This window comes from Eschrichtius robustus, chromosome 14 (assembly GCF_028021215.1).
Source record: "Eschrichtius robustus isolate mEscRob2 chromosome 14, mEscRob2.pri, whole genome shotgun sequence".
Classification (NCBI taxonomy): Eukaryota; Metazoa; Chordata; class Mammalia; order Artiodactyla; family Eschrichtiidae; genus Eschrichtius; species Eschrichtius robustus.
The window spans coordinates 30,042,729-30,060,159 of record NC_090837.1 but is presented as its reverse complement, the minus strand read 5'-3'; the positions used below and the strand labels follow the sequence as shown (position 1 = coordinate 30,060,159).

The 17,431-nt window shown below is 38.8% G+C and overlaps 1 protein-coding gene across 4 annotated transcripts in view; it reads right to left on the bottom strand.

Moving 5' to 3' along the window:
• The window catches only part of PIEZO2 (piezo type mechanosensitive ion channel component 2), a 347,028-nt gene that overhangs the window by 119,128 nt on the left and 210,469 nt on the right, over positions 1–17,431 (bottom strand). The window lies entirely within an intron of this gene.

The window sequence follows — 17,431 nt, the reverse complement described above, 5'->3', positions numbered from 1 at the left end:
AAAATAAGAAAACCCAAACAGTATCAGGAATCCCTAAGGAAGGGGTATTAATCATCAGAAAGTTCCACTATAGGACACATTTATTAAATTTGTCCTTTTATGTGCTGAGTCCTGAGTCTTTTGGGCACTACAGTTAGTGCTGAGGATATGCAGGTAAATAAGATACTATCCCTGTCATCACAGAGCACCCATGCTAGCAGGAATACTACTCAAATATGGTGGAACGCTTTTAGGGAATGTGCTCTGACATGTTCATCCATAGGAAAGTGGTTGTCAAGCTTTTCCTCCTGTAGAACTGCTTTGCCTAGATGGTGGGTGCAGAGAGATGACTTGCACCACCTCTTCCTGAGCATCAGAGCAGCAGGAGTTATCTCTGAAGGGCACAAGGGCACCTCACCGACCCCACAGGAGGGTATCTCACTCTCCAAGAGAGTAGCTGATTGTCTGCTCTTACATTTTAATTTATATGAAGGGCACTACAGAGAAACCTGCAAGCTAATGACCAAGGAGTTTCATTTAGTGCCAGAAAGGTCAGAGAAATAGAAGGAAAAAGATTGGATAATCCATTTATGGAGAAATGCTTGAACAGGGGAAAGCAAGAAATCTTCTGTAAGAAAAGTTGTAACTAAACTAAAGTTATTCAAGGAAGAAGCAAACATATCTAGAAAAGGAAACAATTGGCAGAAGACTAGCTAAAACCCAGATCCTCTCCCTGTAAGTCCAGGTAAAAATGTTTCTATGTTTTTCTGGAATGAAGTCCTAAGTTTCTCAGGTTCATGTCATAGGAAATGGCCGCAACTTTCCACAAAGTGTCCTTGTAATGTGGTCCAACAAAAAGTGTAAGTTGGGGCTTCCTTGGTGGTGCAGTGGTTGAGAATCTGCCTGCCAATGCAGGGGACACGGGTTCGAGCCCTGGTCTGGGAAGATCCCATATGCCGCGGAGCAACTAGGCCCACGAGCCACAATTACTGAGCCTGCGCGTCTGGAGCCTGTGCTCTGCAACAAGAGAGGCCACGATAATGAGAGGCCCACGCACCGCGATGAAGAGTGGCCCCCGCTTGCCACAACTAGAGAAAGCCCTCGCACAGAAACGAAGACCTAACACAGCCATAAATAATAAATAAATAAATAAAATAAAATAAAAGACAAAACTGTAAAAAAAAAAAAAAGTATAAGTTGAATGGACCATTCTTGGGAATTTTCTATTTTAGGGAAACATAAATATATTTTAATGAACACGTATCATGGAACTATAGCTCAAAGTAATTTTAAAGAAAGACAAAGGTTATCTTTGTGAAAAAAAATACTCTTCCATCAATAAATGTCTAATAAATAAATTGTCTATTTGCCCTAAAACAATTTTTATTTATGTTTGCTGTCATAGAAATAAAATTAATATACAATTCACTCTTTCATGTCACGCATGTTAGTGTGGATGGGGTTAAAAGGTTTAGAAGAGTGAAATATTGGCTTAGTGGTCATGTTAACCAGTTCCAAACCCAACGAATCATGGAATGGATGTTAGAACTGGTTTTTTTTGTTTGTTTGTTTCTTTTTCTTTTTTTTTTAATTCAGGGAAGCAGTTATCAGGAAGGTGAGCACAACAATTTTTCATTAATATTAACATACAAAGTAACAATAATAAGAACTTCAGATTTCTTGTCAGACACAATGCAAGTGAGAAGACAGTGAGGCAACATCTTTCAAGTAGTGAAATAAAAGTTGTTACCCTAGAATTCTACACCCAGCAAAACTATCACCAGTAGACTTGCACTACAAAAAAAATGTGAAAAAAATTATTTTACACAGAAGAAAAATAATAAAGATGGAAATGTGGACATGTGGAAGAACATGAGAAATAATAATACCTGAGTAAATATGTGTTTTTTATTAATTAAAAACTCTTAAAATAGAATTGACCCCTTTAAACAAATATAATAATAGTGTAGTATAAAAGTAAAATGTATGATAACAATGGTACAAATTCTGGGAAGGGAGAGATTGCATTTTATCATTGAACAGTTCTTATATTATACAAAGGTAGTATAATATCACTTAAATTTGAATTACTGATGCCCTAAAGCAACCACCAATTTACCAAAACAAAGAGTTGACTACTAAGTCAACAAAAGAGGTAAAATGGAATCATAAGAAATTTTAATTTATACAGAAAAAGAGAGGAAGAAAGAATAAATAGGAAAATAGAAGAAAATAGAGAGATGATAGATCTCAACTTAAAAATATTAATAGTTATATTAAATGTAAGTGATCTAAATATCTCCAATTAAAAGGCAGAGGTTGGACAACAAGGAGGATGATGGAATAGAAAGCACCAGGATCTGTCTTCTGATCCAGACAACAATTGTACCTGCAGAAACTATCTAAAGTAACTATTTTGGAACTCTGGAGTTTACTTAAAGGTTTGAAGTTTCCAGAGAAAAGCTTGGCTGGAAAATTACAGTTAATATTGGTCAAATTCAGCCTTCAGTGTGGCAACAGGTCCCCACTCCCCATGCTCCAGCCCCATGAGAGGCAGCAGTGGGAATGGCAACCTGCATTCATGGTGTGGCTTGGTGGAGCTGGGGTGGGCAATAAGCACCTTGTCCTCCAAATACTGGGGTTTGTATTTGAATTGCAGATTGCTGCTTATGGTGACTGAAGTGCAGGTACAAAAGCTGGTCATCATTGTTTCAACTGACTGAAACAGCTTCCAGAGGATTTAAAGGAGCCACATCTTTTTTTTTTTTTTTTTTTTTTTGCGGGGGGCACATTCGAGAACAACCATGTATATGGAGGAATTTAGAAAACTGTCATAAATGCCCAGGAAAAGATGTAGACTCAGAAAAGAAAAGGGAAGATCTTAAGTTTTCACCTGAGGTTGATCCCCAGTCAAGACTCTAAAACAATTTTCTAAAAACTGAGGCAAACCCTGGGTCTGATTTCCAGAGTAAGACATTATAAAATTCAAATGTCCAGTTTTCAACAAAATATCATAAGGTATACAAAAAAATCAGGTAAATATGACCTAGTCAAAGGAAAAGAAATTATAAACAGAAACCATACCTGAAGATGTGCAGTCACTGGACTTACTAGACAAAGACTTTTATAAAATTGTCTTAAAGATGCTCAAAGAGGTAAACAAAGACATGGACAAAGGCAAGAAAATGTTTGAACAAAATGATCATATCAATGAAGAGAAATTATAAAAAAAGAAACCAAAAATAAATTCTGGAGCTGCAAAGTGCAATAACTGAAATGAAAATAGACTAGAGAGATTCGAAAGTAGATTTGAGGAAGCAGAAGAAAGAATCGGTGAACTTGATAGGACAATCAAAATTATCGAGTCTGAGGAACAAAAAGAAAAAAAGAGGGCTTCCCTGGTGGCGCAGTGGTTAAGAATCTGCCTCCCAATGCAGGGGACATGGGTTCGAGCCCTGGTCTGGAAAGATCCCACATGCCACAGAGCAACTAAGCCTGTGTGCCACAACTACTGAGCCTGCACTCTAGAGCCCGCGAGTCACAACTACTGAGCCCATGTGCCACAACTACTGAAGCCCACGCACCTAGAGCCCGTGCTCCGCAACAAGAGAAGCCACCGCAATGAGAAGCCCACGCACTGCAACGAGGAGTAGCCTCCGCTCGCTGCAACTGGAGAAAGCCCGTGCACAGCAATGAAGACCCAACGCAACCAAAAATAAAATAAATAAATTTATAAAAAAGAATGAAATAAAGTGAAAAGAGCCTAAAAGACCTGTGGGACACCACCCAGTAGACCAACAAATGCATTGTGAGGAGTCCCAGAAGGGGAAGAGAAAGGGAAAGGGGCAGAAAGAATATTTGAAGAAATAATGGCTGAAAATTTCCCAAAAGTGACGAAAGACATGAATCTTCAAGAAGCTTATAAACTCAAAAAGATGCCCACTGAGACAAATTATAATCAAACTATTGAAAGTCAAAGAAAGAATTTTGAAAGCAGCAACAGAGAAGCGATCTGTCACATACATGTAATCCTCAGTCAGATTATCAGCTAATTTCTCATCAGAAACTTTGGAGTCCAGAAGGCAGCGGCCTGATATATTCAAGTTACTAAAAGAAAACAGCTGTCAACCAAGAATTCTATATCTGGCAAAACCATCCTTCAAAAATGCAGGAGAAATTAAGACATTCCCAGATAAACAAAAGTTGAGGGAGTTTATGACCACAAGATCTGCCCTGCAAGAAATGCTGAAGGGAGTCCTGCAAGTGAAATAAAAGGACACTAGACAGTAACATGAAGAAATAAAGACCTCAGTAAAGGTAAGTACAAGGGCAATTATGAAAGCTAGTAGTATTGTAATTTTGGTTTTTAAATCCACTTTTTAAATTTTCTACATGATTTAAAAGGCAAATTCATTTAAAAAATTATTCTTTCAAGACCACATGGAACATTAACCAAAATAGACCACATTCTGGACTACAGAACAAATGATATTCTCTGACAACAACAGAATTAAATTAAATCCAAAGAGAAATATCTCTGAAAAATCCCCAAATGTTTGGAAACCAAATACATATATAAATAGCCAATGGATCAAAGAGGAAACTCAAATGGAAATTAAAACATATTTTGAACTGAATTAAAAATGAAACATACCATATCAAAATTTGTAGGATTCTACTGATGTAGTATTTAAGTGGAAATTTAGACTTAAATTTAATTGTTTCTAAACACCTATATTAGAAAAGAAGATCTCAAATCAATGACTTCCATTTCCTCCTTTAGAATAATGACAGAAAAGAGACATAAAAAGAGTAAATTAAATCCAAATTTTAATCTAATTTAATTAAGTCAAATAAACACAAAGGAAGAAGAGAAAGGAAATTAATATCATCTGAGCTGAAATCAATCAACAGAGAAAAACAAGGCCTAGTTCTTTGAGACGATGATAAATTGATAACCTTTAGCTGGACTGAACAGGAAAAAAATAAAGAAGGTACAAATTACTAATCTCTGGAATAAATTAAATAACATCATTACTGATTCTACAGATATTCAAAAGAAAATAAGTAAATATTATTGACAACATTATGCCAATAAATTTGACATCTTCCATGCAAAGGCAAATTCCTTGAAAGACACAAACTACCAAAACTCATTCAAGTAGAAATAACCTGAGAAGTCTTGTATTTATTAAAGAAATTGAATTTGTGCTTAAAAACTTTCCCATAAAGAAAACTTCAAGCTCATATAGTTTCACAAGTGAATTCTTTCAAAAACTTAAAGAAGAAATAATACAAATTCTAAAACAACTCTTCCAGATCACTGAAAAGCAGGAAATATTTGAAATACCTGAATCATTATTCCATACCAAAACCAATGACAACCCAATGAAAGAAAACTGCTAGCCATTATCTATTATGAACACAGATGAGAAAATTCTAAACAAAATTTTATCAATTCAAACTTAACAATATATAAAAAGGGTAATATCCTTTGACCAAATGAAATTTATCCTAGGAATACCACGGTGGTTTAATAATCAAAAATCAATTTACCATATTAACAGACTAGAAAAGAATAAAAAAGATCTCAACAGATACAGAAAAAGCATTTGACAAAATTTAATATCAATTGTGGATTAAAACTCAGCAAACTAAGAATAGATGGGGATTTTTGTCAACCTAATAAAAAAAAACTATGAAAAACCTATACCTATGAAAAACCTACAACCAACATCGTATTCAATGATGAAAAACCAAAGGCTTTTCCCCAAAGGGGAGAACATGACAGAATAACCATTCTTACTTATTAATTCAACACTGAACTGGAGTTTTAGCAAGTGTGATAAGAAAAGGAAAAGAAATAAAAGATATCCAGATAGAAAAGAATAAAGGTAAACTATTTTTATTCATAGATGACATGGCCATCTATGTAGAAAACATGATGTAATCTATAAAAGATCTTGCAGAATCAATACATGTGTTTGGTATGGTGTCAGAATACAAGCTCAGTATACAAAAATTAATTGTATTTTTATGTACTATGAGTAAAAATCAGAAAAAAACCCTACCATTTACAAAGGCATTAGAATTATTAAATACTTAAGGGATAACTCTGACAATAGATGTGCAATACCTGTGATGAAAAATTTAAAAGTACTGCTGAGAGAAATTTGAAAACTTAAATAAATGGAGAGATATACCATACTCATGTATCAGAAGACTTGATGCTATCCAAACCGTCATACAGATTCAATACAATCCTAAACAAAATCCCAGCAGGCTTTGCTGTAGACATTGACAAAGTGATTTAAAATTCATATGGAAACATAAAGGGCTTAGAATAGCCTAAACAACTTCAAATGTAAAAGGAAGAAAGACTAACATTACTTAAGTTCAAGACTTATTATCAAGCTACAAGTAATCAAGACAGTGACATAAAGATGACTAGATCAATGGTACAGAATAGTCTATATATAAACCACATGCACATGGACACTTGATTTTTAACAGGTGCAAAAGAAAGGACACTCATTTCAAAAAATGATTCTGAACTATTTGACATCAAAGACAAAACAAACTAAAACTTCTAGAAGAGAACAAAAAAGAAATCTTTGTGAATTTGGGCTTGGCAAATATTTCTTAACTACCACACCAGAAGTGTGATTCACAAAAGAACGACTATGAAGTGTACTTCATCAAAACTAAAAACTCAGCTCTTGCAAAGACACTAGTAAGAGAACGATAGTCCATAGACTGGGGAAATATTTGCAAAAACATATATCTGATAAATGATTTGTATCCTGATTTTCTAAACAACTCTCAGAACGCAACTGTAAGAAAACAAAGATGATTTTTAAAAATGGGTAAAGTATTTTAACAGACACGTCATCAAAAAGATATATGAGCATAAAATCAGCTCATGAAAAAATTCTCAGCCTCGTTAGTCATTAGGGAAATGCATTAAATTAAAACCGCAATGAATTGCCTCTACACAACAATTAGAATGCCTGAAATTTAAGAAGACTGACTATACTAAGAGAGGATGAAAAAGAAAATGAACTCTTACACTGCAACATGGCTAAATCTCAAAACAACTAGGCATGGGGAAAGAAATCAGACCTGCCTCCCGCCCCAACCCAGGCTAATAATAATATCAACAATAATAATAACAATAGTAACATTAAAAATTATATACTATATGATTCCATTTATATAAAATCCTAGAAAATGTAATCTAATCGAGTCAGAGATAGCCATCAGTGGTTACCTGGGGATGGGATGGGAGGAGGCTGAGGGCAGGCGAGATTAAAAGGGGATGAGAAGGGACTTCCCTGGTGGTCCAGTGGTTAAGACACCACCTTCCCATGCAGGGGGCGCGGGTTCAATCCCTGGTCGGGGAACTAAGGTCCCACATGCCGTGGGGTGCAGCCAAAATTATTTTTTAATAAATAAATAATCTTTAAAGTTAACATATATTAAAAAAAGGGGGGGTGATGAGGAAACTCTTGGGATGGATGTGTGTGTTCATTACCTTGATCGTGGTGATGGTTTCACAGGTATGTTTATGTCAAAACTGATCAAATTGTACCCTTTAAATATATGCAGTTTATTTCATATCAATTATACCTCATGAAGGCTGTTAAGAGAAACAATTATACTACTTCCACCAAAAATGAGTAACTAGAAAGTTTATGAAAACCTTTGTCAAACTTTCTCAGAAAAAAGCTTCTTTAGAAGAAACTCTGAAGAGAAAAATCAACACCTCTTGGTTCCCATTTCCAGAGCTAATCTCTTATCCTTGAGTCAGAGTTGCTTAGAACTAAAATGAAGATAACAACAGCTGAAGTTACTGCATAAGTAACATTCTGAACTTCAGAAAGCCAAGCGGTTATGAGGTAACATCATTCAGTATATTTATCCTCAAAATACTTTGCAAGTCAGCCAAATCGGCTTATCTACAGTGTAAAAAATTAATGAGGTGTTACGCATTGAATTAAAATACAGACCATGAATGAGAATATTAGCTCTAATAATCAAGATGATCACACTTTCCAATAAACATCTGATAGCAAAATAATTGTTTTGTTCCAAAATGCCCTTTCTCAAAAGATCACTTTAATTTTTCATCAGCTGTTATCTTAACTTGAAGGAATAGTCCTTCTTCCCACCACAAGAAATTCTACCATCATTAATTTGCTGTTAATTTTTAAGGTTGAAAGCACCTAAATGTACCATCCAGAGATATTTTGTAATATGCTCATTAATACTAATCATTTGGAGCAAATTTAAAAAAAATACAACCACCAACTATGCCTAATCTCTATTCCTCTTCATATTTTGATAGACTAAATGTAAAACGAGTCATTTTTTTACTTGGCAAGGTTCACTGGACCCCACTTTATCCTCGAGAGCAGGGACAGCACTTGGGCAGAAGGTCCTGACCTATGGTGACCTGTGCAGGTGAGCTGCTCTGCAGAAATGAAGGCTCCAGAATGAGCCTGACCTGTCAGGTCAGCCAGGGCACCCAGGTCCCACAGAGGACAGGGAGGATCCTCCCTGAAAACCAGACAGAGACCCTTCCTGGTAGACGCCCTCAACAGCAAAGGTGAGACACAGGTAGTCAAGGCTGGAATTCTGGAAGGCCAGGTTGGGAAGTTTCAGGTTCTGGTTGGACAGACGTCCAGTGCCAAGGGTCGTCTGCCTGGTCAGAGGCAGCAGTTGCTTTGTACACAATGCCAGGTGTCACCCTGGGATCCTGGGTCAACACCACACCCAATTACGGCCCCAGGTGACCATAATGTTGCGGGGAATCGCCCAAATGGACTCAGGGGTTCAAGTATTTACTTTCTACCGATTTTCCATTTATCTGTGGAAAGTCAATTCATGTCTCTTGGCTCCTATTTTTTGCCTTTTAGATGAGCACAAATGAACTGGGTCTAACGCCTGTCACTTAATCATAAGAATCTTTCCAAAAGGAAACCAAAAGTTTGGTTACTGTTACGTCACCTACCAACTGGATAAATTAAACAACCATTGATTACCTGGGATGCCATCGTTAACAAAAAGGGAAAGTGTTAACCAGTGGGTCCATTTACATTCCTCAGCATTAAGATGACCCGCTTGACATTAATTATCCCCACACTGGACCGCTTTCAGACGAGGCTCTTGCCAACTGGCCTCCATTAAGAACAGTTTTGTCTTTCTGTGCTGTCTGTGTTACCAAAGCTCAGATGGCTCTAATGAGAGGCAACACCGTGGCCATCCTGGGTGAGGCTGCAAACACGCTTAAACAACCTGGATTAGACAGACACTTACAAAGCCAACTGCAGCCGACGTCACCCAAGGGCTGACTTCCTTGTGTCACTTTCTAGAGGACCCACTGGCTTCTCCAAACTAGAAGCCAGAGACATACAGCATCAGGACTGTTATGACTCCTGACATATTATTGACATTTTTATGACTAGGATAAAAATAGGATAAATATAATAAATACTACTGTACTTTTCATGTTTGTTTTTTCACATTTTCCTCATTTGTCACAGAATAGTTACACAATGATGCTGGAGTCTGAGGCTTTGCTTTTTCTCTCTTACATTGTTTTAACACTGGAATAAACATAGGTTTTTCCTTCACTAAACATAATGCATTTTCTTATCACGATTTATTGAAATAGGACGTGGAAAGGGCAACATCGGACAAATCGTGTATTTATTTAATAGAAAATGCTGCCTCCATAGGGAATGACCCGAGAATCTCTCCCATTCCTTCCCACAATTCTCATTCATTTTCAAATTGTACAACTTCAGGTGAAAAAAGCAGCAAAACAACAAAATGAATTTGAGCAAAGAAATCCAACCCGTGACTCCTGTGACTGTTGTAGAGCGAGTTCAGAGTTGGAATGAAAGCCAGTCAGAGGTGATAAGACACGACTTAGAGGTTATTCAGTCACACACCCATTTCATTGCCCACCACGCACAAACATTCACGACTCGGGGTGAGAAGTAAATGTATGGGCTCCATCATTCTCTATGTCATGATAAGAAAACAGCAGACGTTTGACTCTCCTGCCAAGCCCTCCACCCTGGCCCACGTCAGAACTTTCCCCTGTATTGTCCAGATAACTGAAGGTGAGAAAACAAAGACCCTGCCTTTGGTCCAGGACTGTTTTTAGATGAGTTCACCTCAGAATTACTTGCGGTGTCATCTTCACAAGGAAACAGTCAACAGTGAGCTGACAAACTGGTAAAACTGGCTTTTCGTGAAGTCATCGATGAGTAGACATTTGTTTACAGCATTCAGTGCATTTCTGCTCACGTTCAGGGACACTGCAGAGCAAGTCAGGTCCACCTGCCTTTGTCCCGTCCTCTACCCAGTGCACCTCCCGCACTTTCGGTGCAGAAAACGCACAGGACACAAGCCGGCTGGGACTTGGGGCTTCATCAGTCTGGCCAACCTCACAAGGAGGAACACAGGTGAGGACTCTGAACACCAGCCCAACACCTTGATCCTTGCCTCCTCGCCTTCAAAATATAAGGTGTTTCCTGTCTACAGAAATTCCCCAGGAAACACAAAACCTTTGGAAGGGGCCACCCTTGGGACTAGCTAAGCCAAATTTCGTTTAGTCTGCCATTTTTCTTAGGGAGACCTGCCAGAGTAGGTTGGAATTGGGCTCTATTCCATTAAACAAACTGTGTTGAGTGGTATGTTATCTGTCTTATATAAGTTATGTGGATTCGTTTTAAAGCTTTATTTTGCTGGATCAACTTCACAAGAAGGGGCACTACATTTTTTATGGTTATAACCATCTAAAACCATATACTCCAACATTTCAGAATCCTACTCTCACTCTGCCTTACCTTCCCATAGGTATGCTCATAGCTGTCAAAAAAGAGCCCTGAATTTTGTTTTGGAAAATATGGTCATGCCAGGTCTGTGCACAAATGGGAGGGAATCACTAACTCTCCTCCCCCAGGCAGCCCTCCTCCCTGCCCCTCCTCCACGTCCTCCTGGGTCTCGTCCACCCCATCCATTGCTGGTCCCTGCCCACCTTCTCCACGTGCTTCCCTGGCTAGAATGATGGAGAAACTACCCCCAGGTGCAGGTGGAGTTGGAAGTAAGCATATGATCTCTTGGGGCCCTTGGGCTGAAAGAAGACATGACTCTAGAAAAACACGAGCCCACAGAGTTGTGCCCCATGCAGGTGCGGGATTTGAGGTCACAACACCTGCGTGCAGACCAGTGGAATAGCATCGTGTGGGCCCAGGACCAGGGAAACCTCCAGACCCTCCCGCAGGGCAGAGCACTAACCAGCCCCATGGAGGCTCCTTTACAACTGAGGGACCGTGGGTTTACTTCTTGGTCATCATGAGTTTTACCTAAATTTACAAGTAACCTGGGTGCTCATTACAACGTCACTCAAGAGGGCGAAAATGAGTAATCTTAATCTCCCTGGTCAGAAATCAGGGACTGACTACACTATAACACAGCTACACAATCAAACACAATCAAACACTTTGCAGGCTATGAAAATCACACTTTAGAAGAACACTTCATAACATGGGGAGATGCAGAACTTGCATAAAGCAAGTTATAAAACAGCATGCGCATCACGATTCAAAGTTTGTTTTTAAAAAACACATATATGCATAGGAAAAATACTGGAAGAATACAGACCAAAAATGAACAGTATTTTGGGGAGTTAGGATTATATTTTTTTCAAGTGTTTTTCCTGATTCTTTATTATATTTTTCCAAATAATCACCAACAAGCATGTATTATACCAACGATAAATCAATTCAATATTTCTAAAAATAAAGATAGTCCTCACCAGAAAGCCTATTTGAAAGCTTACAAGAAGATAAAAACAACCTGGATTGTTTTGAGGAGAGCCACATCCGAACCTGGACACATGAGCTGGAGTCTCTGTGGTTATGAAATTTGGGACAAATGCCTACGCAAGATGACTTTTTTTTTCTGCAAGTTTGTTTTCTTCCAACTCAGAATTCGTTGGTGGAAAGCAATGCATTGAAATTATGCCTTAAGAAAAAGCTATTGTTTAAAATATGTAAATTTTCAAGCTTTCAAGGGCTAAAAGGCAATGTCCTATTGTCACCAAATTAATGGGGGGAAGACTCTACAATAAGGCAGTGTATATACGTATATATGATATATATATACATGCACATACATGTATATATGTATATACATAAATGTGTGTATATTGCATTGTTTAGCTCTAACTATCTATACTCTGATAAGCAACCCAACTTCTAATGACTCTATGAGATTATAGCAATGAAGCTTTTAAACTTTTTCAAGGTAATTATCTTCAAAATGTCTATAATAACTTACAATCATAATTTTGAGGCAATCCAAATGCAAATAAATATGGTAAGTTGTTACACTATTAGGACTGCTATTATCCACACCATATGTTGGCAAGCCTGATTCACCACCTGTTTGGATAGGACTTGTGAGCTAATAATGGTTTTTACATTTTTAAGTGGTTGGGAAAAATCAAAAGAAAAATAATATTTCATGAAATGTGAAAATATTTTGAAATCCAAAGTTCGGTGTCCACGAAGTTTTGCTGGAACCCAGCCACACACATTCTTTAAAATCTCATCCAGAGCTGCTTTTGCAATAAACAGCTTCTTGAAAGAATTATGGCAGAGACCGTAGGCCTGCAAAGTCAAAAATATTTACAGTACTAACTGATCCTTTACAGAAAAAGTGTTTTCAAAGTGGTTCTGAATATTCTTTGCATTTCCTATCATCAGTCTCTAGATAGCAGAAAAGATTCTTAAATTGGGGGGTGCGGGGAGACTAAGGCCCCTCAGAAGATATTTACGTTTCCAATTAAACCATCCCTAAAAGTCAGCCCTTCCAAAAGTACAAAACTTTTTTCTACATGTGTTCAATAAACCAAAAATTAAATGTCTAGAAGAAACTGAAATATTCATTTAATCTAGAACTAATGTCTGTACTGAAATTTTGCATTTATTCACTCTTGCCTAAAATAAATATTATGTAAATCTGTGCCACAAAAAGAGTTTTGCAGTTTTCCCCCAGCTTTATTGAGTTACAAATGACATGTGAAATTGTAATATATTTAAAGTGGACAGCATGATGATTTGATATAAGTATACATTGTGAAATGTAGTACCTCAGTCAAGTTAACTAACAATCAATCACCTCACATAGTTACTCTTTTTCTTTTCCTTTCTTTTTTTTTTTTTTCTTGGTAAGAATGCTTAAGATCTACTCTCTTAGGGCTTCCCTGGTGGCACAGTGGTTGAGAATCTGCCTGCCAATGCAGGGGACACAGGTTCGAGCCCTGGTCTGGGAAGATCCCACATGCCGCGGAGCAACTGGGCCCGTGAGCCACAATTACTGAGCCTGCGCGTCTGGAGCCTGTGCTCCGCAACAAGAGAGGCTGCCATAGTGAGAGGCCCGCGCACCGCGATGAAGAGTGGCCCCAGCTTGCCACAACTAGAGAAAGCCCTCGCACAGAAACAAAGACCCAACACAGCCATAAATAAATAAATAAATAAATAAATTAATTAATTAAAAAAAAAAGATCTACTCTCTTAGCAAATTTCAATACAATGTAATTACAATACAGTGTGATTAACCTGCTGTTCATAGATCCTCAGAATTTACTAATCTTATACCTGAAAGTTTGTACCTTCTACCCACCCCTCCCTATTTCCCTCACCCCCCAGCCCCTGGCAACCACCACTCTACTCTCTGTTTCTATAAGTTTGACTTCTGTTTAGATTCCACATATAGGGTGAGATCATACAGTATTTGTCTTTCTCTGTCTGACTTATTTCACTCAGCATAATGCCCTCCAGGTCCACCCACATTGTTACAAATGGCAGGACTTCCTTCTTCTTTATGGCCGAGTAATATTCCTTATATGTTTATACCAAGCTTTCTTCATCCATCAGTCCATCAATAAGCACCTAGGTTGTTTCCATGTCTTGGCTCCTCCGTGTTCTGTGTCTATGTAACATTCTTCTCTTTTTAGACGGAACTATGCTTGTTACACTTCCAGGTTAAGCCAACTGGATTTAGAATTACGTAGACTGTGTGTGTGTGTGTGTGTGTGTGTGTGTGTGTGTGTTGGGTATATCTTTTTTATCCGACTATAAGTGGTTTTAGGACTTGACTCACTTTTTTTTAGCATTGTACGGAGATAGCCACAAACTAGCTTGTAAGTACCGTGAGTAAGGAGAGTGGGTCACACACACACACGCGCACACACTCCCCGCTTCTTCACGTTTACTGTCACATGAAAACCATCTTAGGATCTCCTGGAAGAAGGATGAAATCTATATTGTCCACGTGATAACATTATTCACGTTCCTTTAAAATGCAGATATCTCATTTCAACAAGAAGACGAAAAGCACCTGCACCACCTCGCTGGGTGCATGGAGAGAATCCTCACACTGTTCTCACCAAACCCACAATTCTCTCCTGCCACTTCCATTCCCCTTTTTTTCTGGAACTTTCCATTCTGGACTTTTCCACAGAAAAATCAAAGTTAAAATAGAACAATGGATAACCCCATGCCAACCACCTAGTTTAGATCATTTTATTTCTTTTTCTCTCCTCTTTCTATCTCCCTCTGTGGGCCTGTGGGTCTCTCCCACAATGGGTGCTAAACCAGTAGGAAGTCGCAGACATCCCTAAAGAATTCACCATGTATCTCCTAAATTAACAACATTTTCTTGGATATCCACATACAATCACACACCTAAGAATTAACAGGAATTCTATACTATCAGCTAATAACCAGTGAATATTGAAATTTCCCCATTTAACCTCAGAATGTCTCATAGAGATTTGTCATTGAACAAGGGTGTAATCCAGGATCAGACTTCCCATCTGTCTGCAAGGTTTCCTCACTTCTCCTTTAAACTAGAACAGTCCCTGCCCAACTCCCTCCACATACATTTCTTTTTTAGGATGCTGATTTTTGAAGAGACCAGATCGTTTCCCTTACAGGTTCCACACTCTGGACTTTGATGATCGCTTTCCTGTGGAGTCATTCATTCATTCATTCATTCATTTATTCATTTATTTATTTATTTATTTAACATTTTTATTGGAGTATAATTGCTTTACAATGGTGTGTTAGTTTCTGCTTTATGACAAAGTGAATCAGTTATACACATACATATATCCCCATATCTCTTCCCTCTTGCGTCTCCCTCCCTCCCACCCTCCCTATCCCACACTTCTAGCTGGTCACAAAGCACCGAGCTGATCTCCCTGTGCTATGCAACTGCTTCCCACTAGCTATTTTACATTTGGTAGTGTTTATATGTCCATATATACACTACCACTCTCTCACTTTGTCCCAGCTTACCCTTCCCTCTCCCCATCCTCAAGTCCATTCTCTATTAGGTCTGCATCTTTATTGCGTTCTTGGCCCTAGGTTCTTTTTTTTTTTTTTTTTTTTTATTTATTTATTTATGGCTGCGTTGGGTCTTCGTTCCTGTGCGAGGGCTTTCTCTAGTTGCGGCAAGCGGGGGCCACTCTTCATCGCAGTGCGCGGGCCTCTCACCATCGCGGCCTCTCTTGTTGCGGAGCACAGGCTCCAGGCGCGCAGGCTCAGCAGTTGTGGCTCACGGGCCTAGCTGCTCCGCGGCATGTGGGATCCTCCCAGACCAGGGCTCGAACCCGTGTGCCCTGCATTGGCAGGCAGATTCTCAACCACTGCGCCACCAGGGAAGCCCCGGCCCTAGGTTCTTTATGCCCTTTTTTTTTTTTTTTTAGGTTCCATATATATGTGTTAGCATACGGTATTCGTTTTTCTCTTTCTGACTTACTTCACTCTGTATGACAGACTCTAGGTCCATCCACCTCACTACAAATAACTCAATTTCATTTCTTTTTATGGCTGAGAAATATTTCATTGTATATATGTGCCATATCTTCTTTATCCATTCATCTGTTGATGGACACTTAGGTTGCTTCCATGTCCTGCCTGTTGTAAATAGTGCTGCAATGAACATTGTGGTACATGACTCTTTTTTTTTTTTTTTTTTAAGTATCCGCAATTTTTTTTTTAAGTACATTTTTTTAAAATTAATTAATTAATTTATTTACTTTTGGCTGTGTTGGGTCCTCGCTTCTGTGCGAGGGCTTTCTCTAGTTGTGGCAAGTGGGGGCCACTCTTCATCGCGGTGCGCGGGCCTCTCACTATCGCGGCCTCTCTTGTTGCGGAGCACAGGCTCCAGACGCGCAGGCTCAGTAGTTGTGGCTCACGGGCCCAGTCGCTCCGCGGCATGTGGGATCTTCCCAGACCAGGGCTCGAACCTGTGTCCCCTGCATCGGCAGGCGGACTCTCAACCACTGCGCCACCAGGGAAGCCCCCATGACTCTTTTTGAATTATGGTTTTCTCAGGGTATATGCCCAGTAGTGGGATTCCTGGGTCATATGGTAGTTCTATTTTTAGTGTTTTAAGGAACCTCCATACTGTTCTCCATAGTGACTGTATCAATTTACATTCCCACCAACAGTGTATGAGGGTTCCCTTTTCTCCCTGTGGAGTCATTTAAATCATATTTCTATCCTTTATATTTCCTGTAAAGTGAAAGTTAGGTCTAAAGACTTAACAATATGACGCCATATTCCCCACAATGCATCAAGCCTAGAAGTCTGAAATGTCAAGGGATCCCATCTTGGTAATAGTTTGGATCAATTGGTTAAGGTGTTGACCACCATTGGAAAGGTCCTTTCCCTTTGTAATTAGCAAATAATAATCAGTGAGGTTATACTCTATCATTGTTGCAAACAGCCTTCATCCCAGCAACTCTTTAAGTCATGGTTTCAGTTTGTGAATAGATCTAAGTATTTCATTAAAAATTGGTTGATAAATGGTAATTTTCTAATTCTAGTATTCCTTTCCCTTTCATTAGCTGGTGTCATCCTGTCAAGAAAAGTTTCCCCTCATTAACTGAGAATGGTCTGGAGTTCCTTTTAAAAAGTCAAAGTAAATGCTGGGTTCTTTACCTTTAATTCCCATTTTCATAGTAAGAATTTGGGATAGTAATCACTGACAACTGAAGCAAATTAGATATTTCTCTCTTTGTCTCCCTGTCTCTCTCTCTCATACACACACACATATCATGGACTCATGCATTTTTACTTTTACATTTTTATAATCATTTAGTTCTTTTCGATGCTCAGTTTGGCCTCTGTTTGCCCTTGAGAGCTCCTTACAGCTGATGCTCTGACGTGTCCTTATTATCCTTTGCTGTAAAATGTTCTTCCTGGGTCTCTTTCCACGGCTGAGACCACGTGTCTGTCCTTTGCTACAAACAGAAGCTTCCCCTCCCCGCCGTGTCCCAACAGCACCTCCATCTGAAGCGACACCTCCTCGCTCTAGACAGTGTCAGCCAATACATTCAAGGCAGAGACAGCTTCCCCAGCCC